The sequence below is a fragment of the Tursiops truncatus genome, chromosome X, assembly GCF_011762595.2.
Source record: "Tursiops truncatus isolate mTurTru1 chromosome X, mTurTru1.mat.Y, whole genome shotgun sequence".
In the NCBI taxonomy this organism is placed as follows: Eukaryota; Metazoa; Chordata; class Mammalia; order Artiodactyla; family Delphinidae; genus Tursiops; species Tursiops truncatus.
The window spans coordinates 124,604,316-124,613,198 of NC_047055.1; the positions used below are offsets into that span (position 1 = coordinate 124,604,316).

Below are 8,883 nucleotides of genomic sequence, written 5' to 3' on the forward strand. Positions count from 1 at the left end.
TCCATAAAGAGGTAGGGGACTGGATTCTTTCATGGCCTTGGTGGCAGGGAACACTCGCTCCATTTTGAGAATTTCTCTTTAAAACATGGTTTGGGGTCAGCAAACATTGGTGAATGTCCAGCTAATCCACATTTTCTCCACATTTGTTATTTCCAGTCTTTCCAAATTGCAGTAATTTAGTCATTTTGCTATGTAGTGGTTTTCATTTTAATTTCCCTAAGACTAACCAAGTTGAGTACCCTTTAAAAATATATATATATGTGTGTGTATATAAATATATATTTGAGAAACATACAACATGAAAGTCACAGTGAGCAAAAAAAGATATATATATATAATATGAACATTTGTATCTTAGACATCATATATAATATATAAAAACATAAATCAACATTTGTAATATATAAACATTTATATTTAAAATATTGTGTGTGTGTGTGTGTGTGTGTGTGTGTGTGTGTGTGTATTTGGCCATTTAGGTATCATTTCCTTTTTTTTTCTGGTATCTGTCTTAGATTTTTAATCCATAAAAATCCCAAGGTATCAAATAAATGCCTTCTTTTTTCTTCTCCCCTTATTCCATGCATGCTTTTTACCCCAAGTATTTATAAATAAAATAATTTTACAAATAAGATTGAAAAAGAGGTTTAGCAGAGAAAACTGTTTCCTCTTGGAGTTTTCCCCCTGCCAGTACACCACACAGACCTGCATGAACCTGTGACTTTGAATGGGGAGAGAATTGTATGTGACCGCCGTGACTTGCAATACAGTCCAGTTTTGGAAATGAAGGTCCTGTCTTGGCTTTACTTATTATACAGTGCGACTCTGGGCATGTTGTTCAAACTCTCCACACCTTGTTTTCCTTACCAATAAAATGATCCAATCAGTTACTCGAGGATTGAATGAAGCAGAGTCTGTATTTCTCATAATTTGTGTATTTACTTACTTATTACAATCTCACAGATGTCGAGGTGATATTACATCTTATCCCCAGCTACCTGCACTCATATATGAGTTTCTTTAACTACAGGCTGGACTCATATCTGGGGTTTCTTTAATTAAAGTCTGGTTAACAGAGTAAAGTAAGAAGTCAAAAACCTGCTTCAGTGCATTTTTGAGTAGTTACTTGTATTTCAAAGATTTTGCCAATTTTGAGGATAAAAGTTCCCTATTTAGATAAATAATACTAGTCATGTTGCCTTGATCACTGTGTTAGGACTTACTCCATGGGACATGAAACTGTAAAAAGAAACAATAAATAACCCCAGGGAAGCTGGCCATGTTCTTTGAATCGCTGAAAGCAGAGAACACCTCAGAATACAGACAGAAGTATTTCTGTATATGTTGAAAGTGATCATTAGAAACATCTGTTTGGTCTGATCCCCTAGAGGCTTATGAAGAATCCCAGTAATAATAATACTCATTAGCAGAACATTATTTCTCTTTATTCGATTTGTCACTTAATCCAATTAAAATGTGCTTGGATACATCTCAGGAGGAAAGATTTCAATTGTACCCATCTAGTTGCAAAGGCAAGCAGATTTAATAAAGTTCCGTGTTTTAAGAAAACCCCAGTAACAGCCGAGAAGATGCTCTTTTTAAAAAAAATTATTTTATTGAAGCATAGTTGATTTACAATGTCATGTTAATTTCTGCTGTACAGCAAAGTGCCTCAGTTATACATATGCATACATTCTTTTCATGTTCTTTTCCATTATGGTTTATCACAGGATATTGAATATAGTTTTCTGTGCTGTACAGTAGGACCTTGTTCTTTATCCATTCTATATAGAATTCTCTATGTAATACTTTGCATCTGCTAATCCCAAATGCAAATGGCATTACTTCCTTCTTTTGTAAGGCTGAGTAATATTCCATTGTATATATGTACTATATCTTCTTTATCCATTCCTCTGTCAATGGACACTTAGGTTGCTTCCATGTCCTAGCTATTGTAAAGAGTGCTGCTATGAATATTGGGGTGCATGTGTCTTTTCGAACTAAGAGTTTTCTCTGGATACATGCCCAGGTGTGGGATTGCTGGATCATATGGTAGTTCTATCTTTAGTTTTTTCAGGGACCCCCATACTGTTCTCCATAGCGGCTGCACCAATTTACATGCCTACCAACAGTGTAGGAGGGTTCCCTTTTCTCCACACCCTCTCCAGCATTTGTTATTTGTAGACTCTTTAATGATGGCCATTCTGACTGGTGTGAGGTGATACCTTATTGTAGTTTTGATTTGTATTTCTGAGAAGATGCTCTTGATTTCTAGATTGGGCATTTCTTGTGGGTCTGCTGGAGGAAACAGCAGGTGGTACTTTCCAAGGTTAGAACCCCAAAGTTCAGGGGTTCAATGGAAGGGTCATTTCCAAAGACCCACCCATCTTGCTCCTGTACCTAGAACGTTATCACTCAATTTGGTGGTAAATAAGAACCATAACCACAGAGAGAAGCTTGGAGGAATCCATCCAAAAAAATATAGCTTGTCTCAAAAATATTTTTTCAAATAATAGAGGAAAAAAGTATCTAGCAGTGTTGGTACAGAGCGTGGGATCATTGTTTTTCCGTTTCCTCCTTGATCTTCTTTCAGCTGTTTTCAAATGAAATTTTTATGCCAGAAACTAGTTTACTCTCATGAAAGTAAACTTTTGTAGGTAAAAATACAGCACAGTTTCTTTTCCAGAATTACCTTTAAAAGCTAAAGCCAGAGTTACATAAAGCAAACGATTGCCTGGTAAACTTGAATAATGCATAATAGTACCCTTTAGGGATGTATCCCAACTCTTATTTCTGTGTTTCCACAGGAATGTAAAGAGCATTTTAATTTTTAATTGAAGACTTTCTCTAGTGTGTCAAGGGCGAAGCTAGATCATGATAGTCAGACCTATTCAGTGCTGGACGCAGAATCCACGTTATAAGTCCAAGCTTTCCATGTCCTCTACCTGTTATCACTGTGCGATTCTCACCACTGCCTTATATAGGAATCAGTTACCATAAGCGGAGTTGGAATCCAAAGAAACGTGTATCTGCCAGTTCAGGACCATCATCCGTTTGCTTTTTTCTGTTGCGTTTTCAGAAGGAGGTCCGTTAAGACAGTCAGGAGTTACTTGACGGTGATGAAAGCAGTCATCTAGACTTCTGTTTTTGCACGAAACAACTCCATGTGCCAACCGGAGTTTGACTCCATGCCACTGCCCTGTGTTATCAGATCCTTTTTAACCCCGACCATTAAATATTGGAGCAAAGAATGCCCCGTGGTGACCTCCATCACGTAATAGATCAAGGAGAAAATGCACCTGCAGGAGACACTGTGGACTTTGCCTTAATGGCTTGCGCAGGTAATGCTTATTGTAGATGAACACAATCGGTGTGGTGTCATGTAATGACAGGTAGATGGCTCTGATAGGGGAGAATAGCCACTTGCTGGATGTGTGCGTTGAGCCCAGTCCTTCAACTTCTCCAGACATCGCCTCCACAGTTGTGAACTGGTGCTAAGTCCTTGGGGAGATGTTGCAGTTAAATAAAGCAGCAACGTGTGAGCATGCTGGGTGCACTGGGACACTTTCTGCACACCTCACTGGCTTCACCATTTATTGGACCCTCTTGCTCTCATAGCATTTTTCTACACACCCTCGTTCTGCATCCACTACGTAGAACTAGACTATTTTAATCTATCGCCCCAGTTCTCGGACTAGGCACTCAGAGGAAATGCTGACCTCATTCCTGTACTCCTGGAATTTGATAATGTTCCTCTCACTCCATAAGCACCTGGTGAGTGAACAGATGAAGGATTGCATGACAAATTACCGCATGATCGAATGAGCAGAAAGGATGAATAAACCCTGTACGTTTCATAAGAATATGGTGCCAAAAGTATAGAGTTTTGGGGAGAAGAATACACGCATCTGCTTTATTGCACGTATTTTCAGTTGCTTGTTGTCTAGTCCACTAAACTAAGGCTATCCTAAGACTATTCATTGAAATTTCACTCTTCATACTATTGCTAAGGAAGAATGATCTCTGGGTCTGAATTGCAGTGATCCCTATAAATATTCTTCTGAACCATATTTTCCCACATTATTATTTTTTATTGGTGTGTGGCTGTGTCTTTAATGACTGGTGTCTCTCCACTGGGGTATAAGTTCAGTGGGTGTTTCAGGCACGCTCCTCCTCTATCCCCAGGATGTAATACAGCATGTGGAACGTGGGACCACTATGATTAATTTATATTTTGTATTAGAAAAGTCCATAGAGCTTATTTTTTTTTTAATTCTCAAAGTTAAAAATAATTCTAAAAGCAAAAATTCTGAATTTAGTATGTTCCTTGTTGAAAAGTGAAAATGTGGGACAATGGTAGCGCTACTACTGGTCACTCAGAAGTGATTATAAATACTGTGCTTTTCCAATGAATTATAGTTGATTCGTTCTTTATATTTTTTCAACATTTTTCTTATGGTGTGTTTAAATGGGGTCATCATTGGGAATAATTAGTATTCTTTGTCATTTTGTGAAGGAGGAGCTCAGTTTATTATTTCAGAGTCTGCTTCACCAGAAACATTTAAAGGAAAATGTGATCAAACATCGTGGGGGGAGGGAAAGGGGGAGTGGCAGGAATGTGCAAATAAAATGTCTACTCTCTTGGGCTTCCCCGGTGGCGCAGTGGTTGAGAGTCCGCCTGCCGATGCAGGGGACACGGGTTCGTGTCCCGGTCCGGGAAGATCCCACTTGCCGCGGAGCGGCTGGGCCCGTGAGCCATGGCCGCTGAGCTTGCGCGTCCGGAGCCTGTGCTCCGCAACGGGAGAGGCCCGCGTACCGCCAAAAAAAAACAAAATAAAAAAATAAATAAAAGTTAGGCTTTTGTCTCCACATTTCCAAAGTGCTGAAATAAATTTGGTCAAAACATGTTTGGGGGTTTCCCACCCTTTTCATTCAGATGAAGTATAATTAATTTTATGTGTTTAAAAGCCCTCAATAAAAATAAAAATAGTCTTAGAGAACCAGGAAGAAGAACAAGCCCAAATGACTTTATTAATGAGCAAAGTGAGATTAAAGGTAATCTCTGGGCTCCGAGAGGTGAGAAATGGGTTTTGTCTTGTTCTTTTTCTAGTGCCCAGTGTCCGCCATTCAGGTGAGCAAATGGCTGGATGTTAAATCAACTCACCCAACACAGTAGAGATCACTCAACACGATTCCATCCTGAATCCCAGGGCCCTCACATCAGGGTCTCCCCGCAGCCCTGACACCCATATTCTTTAGGCAGAAGAATAAATGCCTTGTAGTACTGTTGAATTTCAAAATTATAATGAGTCTCAAAACTCATTCCATAAAATGCAAGAATGGCTCCATATCTGTGAATGCCATGCACCATGATATTAAATCACAGAGGACGTAAGCCATGGGATCGGTATGTGCCAAAACCAATCTGATAAAATTCAGTGTCTCCTCCGGGTAAAATGCGTAATGAAAAAGGACTGATAATTTTATGATGAACAAATAGTATTCTCAGCTGTGAACCAGCACTTTAATTCATATGGAAACATTAAAGAGATCCCTATTAAAGTTGGTGTAAGATAAGGATGCCCAATTTGTTATGATTTAACGTTGTGAAATTACTGCACAGTTCAGTTAGACAAAAGAGAGAAATCGGGAATGCAAATTAGGAAGGAGGAAATGCAGTAATTTGCAGATGGGAGTGTATATGTGGAAAACATTGATGTAATCTAAAAAGCTGTTGGAAACAAGAAATAAATTCAGTAATTTTATTCAGTACTGTATATATGATCTATAACACATAATATATGCTCTTGCTTTTTAAGAAATTGTTTTACATTCCTCACAGTTTTTCCATGGGAACTTAATACATATGAACTTGTAGACCGTAATAGTCCATATCAAAGCATGGTGTTAAACAATATTAATAAAAGTTCAGTAGAGATGTGTGATTAGACAGATCAATAGAAGAATAGAGAATCCTAACATTGCCCCCAGTACATACTAAAATTTTATTTTTAATACAGATGGCAATTCAGACCAAGCCAGGACACCTAAAACAATCACCCACCCCTTATGTATCAATACATTGTGTAAATAGCTAAAAATTTGTGAGGGTGGGGGGATGTACGTTTACCCCTTCCAACAAAGGAAATAGTACACAAACCAAAGATTTAAACATAAAAAGGGGTACCCCTTTTTTAATATTTTTAATATTTTTAATATTTTTAATATTTTATTGAAATATTTTAATATTAAAAAAATAATGTTAGAGTATCAGAGGCATTTCTAAGGAAAGCAAAAATCCAGACACTATAACAAAGAAATTGATAAATTTGGTAATATAAACTGAAAATATAAATATATTATATATATATATATAATATAAACTGAAAAACAAAACCCAACAATTCCTGCATAAATAGGTAGAAACATCAAAAGTATAAAATCATGCAAAATATTATGTACAAAGCCACGTTTGCCTGCCGTTGATAGCTTTTACAATTTAATGAAAGACCAAGATCCCAGCAGAAAGAGTAGACCAAGGACGGGAACAGATATTTCATGGAAGAATAAATACTATTTGCTTATAAACGTAAGAAAAACTGTCCAACCACGTTCATAATACTAACAGGAGAATTAAAACAATTAGATATAGATATACAGATATATTTTTTTACCCTGTTGTTTTGAGAAAGCTCAAAGTGTTTGAAAACACATATAGTATTGGCAAAGATGTGGGGAAACGGAAGCTATTGGTAGGAACATAAAATGGCGTGATCTCTTTGGAAAGAAATGTGATCTAGCAATTCCAAATCTAGATATTTATGCTACCCATCTATTCAAATATGTGCACAGCTCAACAGATAAAAAGGCTCATTTTGGCATGATGTATAAAACAAAGGACTTGAAACCACCTAGGTGGACATAATTGAAGATTAGTAAAATAAAGTATGATACCTCCGCAAAAAAGATGACTTTGATGCAATGATACATGGATGATGAAATGGAAAGTTTTCCCAGATAAACTGTTTAAAGAGAAAATGAAGTGCAGAAGAATGTGTATAATACCTTCCACTTGTGGAAAAATAATATATATATACATATATATGCATACGTAGGTATATAATGTACACTGATTGTTGGTCTGGGTTTTGACCATGTTCTATTCTTTGCACATCCCTTTTTTCTTCTGAGATTTTTTTCTAACATGGGTATGCATTACTTTTATTTTAAGTTTAAAAGCAAGTTAAAATGAAAAACAAATGAAGGTAGAAAGGTGAAATAAGAGCCATCCCCATCACCTTACTTCCTGAAATGTTCTTTTCCTCACAGTGTGACCCAATACCGTTCTCTTTTTAGAGCCAAATGAAAGCCGACAGCCCCTGGGATCTTTTCCCAAATAAATACCGATTAGTTACCCAGCTATAAGCTACAATTAATCTCGCTTTCGTCCAGAGTGAATTCATAATTTAATATTTCCTTGACAAGGCAGGAGATGTATTAGGAATTTGCTGTCATTGCTGTCAATTATTGTGGTGCCTTAGACGCACGTAAGTCTAGGTTGAACATGTAAAAAGAGCGTCTTTTGAGAGAATGCTCATGCAAGCATCACTTCATAATATTATTCTATAGCTTTTTATAGTTCCACTGATATTACATTTTTGCTTTACAATCACTTACCCATCACATTACCATTCCATTAAGGATACGACTCCGTCATCTGTTCTATCATATATCTATCATCTATCTATCTGTCTGTCTATCTATTGTCTATATTCTATCTATAATCCATCACCTATCTACCTACCATCTATTCTATGTCTCTATGTATCTATCATCTGTCATCTATCTACCTGTCTATATAAATCATCCGTTATCTATCTACCAATCATATCTATCTATCCATCCGTCTGTCCATTTTCTTTCTATCTTATCATCTATCTTGTATCTATGTATCTATATCTAACTAAATCTATACCATGCAATACTTGGACGTGTAATAGTTAATAGCCTACTACCTAATGTTTTTAAAACCACATTCTTGGTAATAATGGTTCCCCAAATCTCATAATACAATTCTGTGCTGGTTTGCAGGAATTTTCCAAGCCATAAAGAGATGACATCTGACTGCTCTGAGTTCTGTGAAGAGTGATGTGGAGACACACGGCATGACGTGACTGTTACTACAGCCCAACTTGTCCACCAGGTACGTCCACTCGCGCACCTTTACCAGCCTGTCGCTTGGAAACATTGCTTCCTGCCTACTCTCTCCTCTGAATACAGAGCTTGACGACAGAGCATTAAATGTGTGTGGCTCCGTAGCCTGTCTGCTGAATGAGCGGCTAAAGCATTAAGCTGCCCGGCATCTCAGGGCAGGAGCATCCGTTGCAGTCCACGTGCGGGCGGCCTCTTCGGCGACAGTGGTTCCCCTTGGAGTGGTTCTCAGAGCTCAGTGGCCTCTGTTGATTCTGCTAAGTCAGTGGCCAACGGGAGACTAAGAACGCGGTCGAGGAGGGGCTAGGATGGGACCAGGCTCCACTGGATTTAGGTCACTTGTCACAAGCAGAGATCAGGACATGCGTTTCCCTGTGTTTGTTTAGATGACAGACGGTCAGCTCATCCAGGCCTGGCTGGACTTGGAGGGTGCAGAAACGGATCTGGACAAATCTTTGGTGAGGGCGGAGTAGGTGGCCTGGCTCTCAGAGCTGGAGAGAGTAAGCAGGCAAGGGCATCACAGCTATAGATGGAGGAGGGCGGTAGGTCCCAGACTGCAGGGGAGAGTAGGGCTGAGGAGCTGGGCTTCTCTTCCTCCCTCCCTCCCTCCCTCCCCCCTCCCTTCCTCCCTCCCTCCCTCTCTCCCTCCTTCCCCCCTTCCATCCTTCCCTC

The 8,883-nt window shown here is 38.6% G+C and overlaps 1 protein-coding gene across 1 annotated transcript in view; it reads left to right on the plus strand.

Annotated features, from left to right (window-relative positions):
- Window positions 1-8,203, plus strand: part of LOC101322511 (pseudouridine-5'-phosphatase) — a 450,455-nt gene extending 442,252 nt beyond the window's left edge. Inside the window, exon 7 of the transcript XR_012329209.1 lies at window positions 8,092-8,203. The gene's annotated coding sequence lies outside the window, so the exon portion shown is untranslated. The remainder of the gene's footprint in view (window positions 1-8,091) is intronic.
- Window positions 8,204-8,883: the final 680 nt, after the last annotated feature.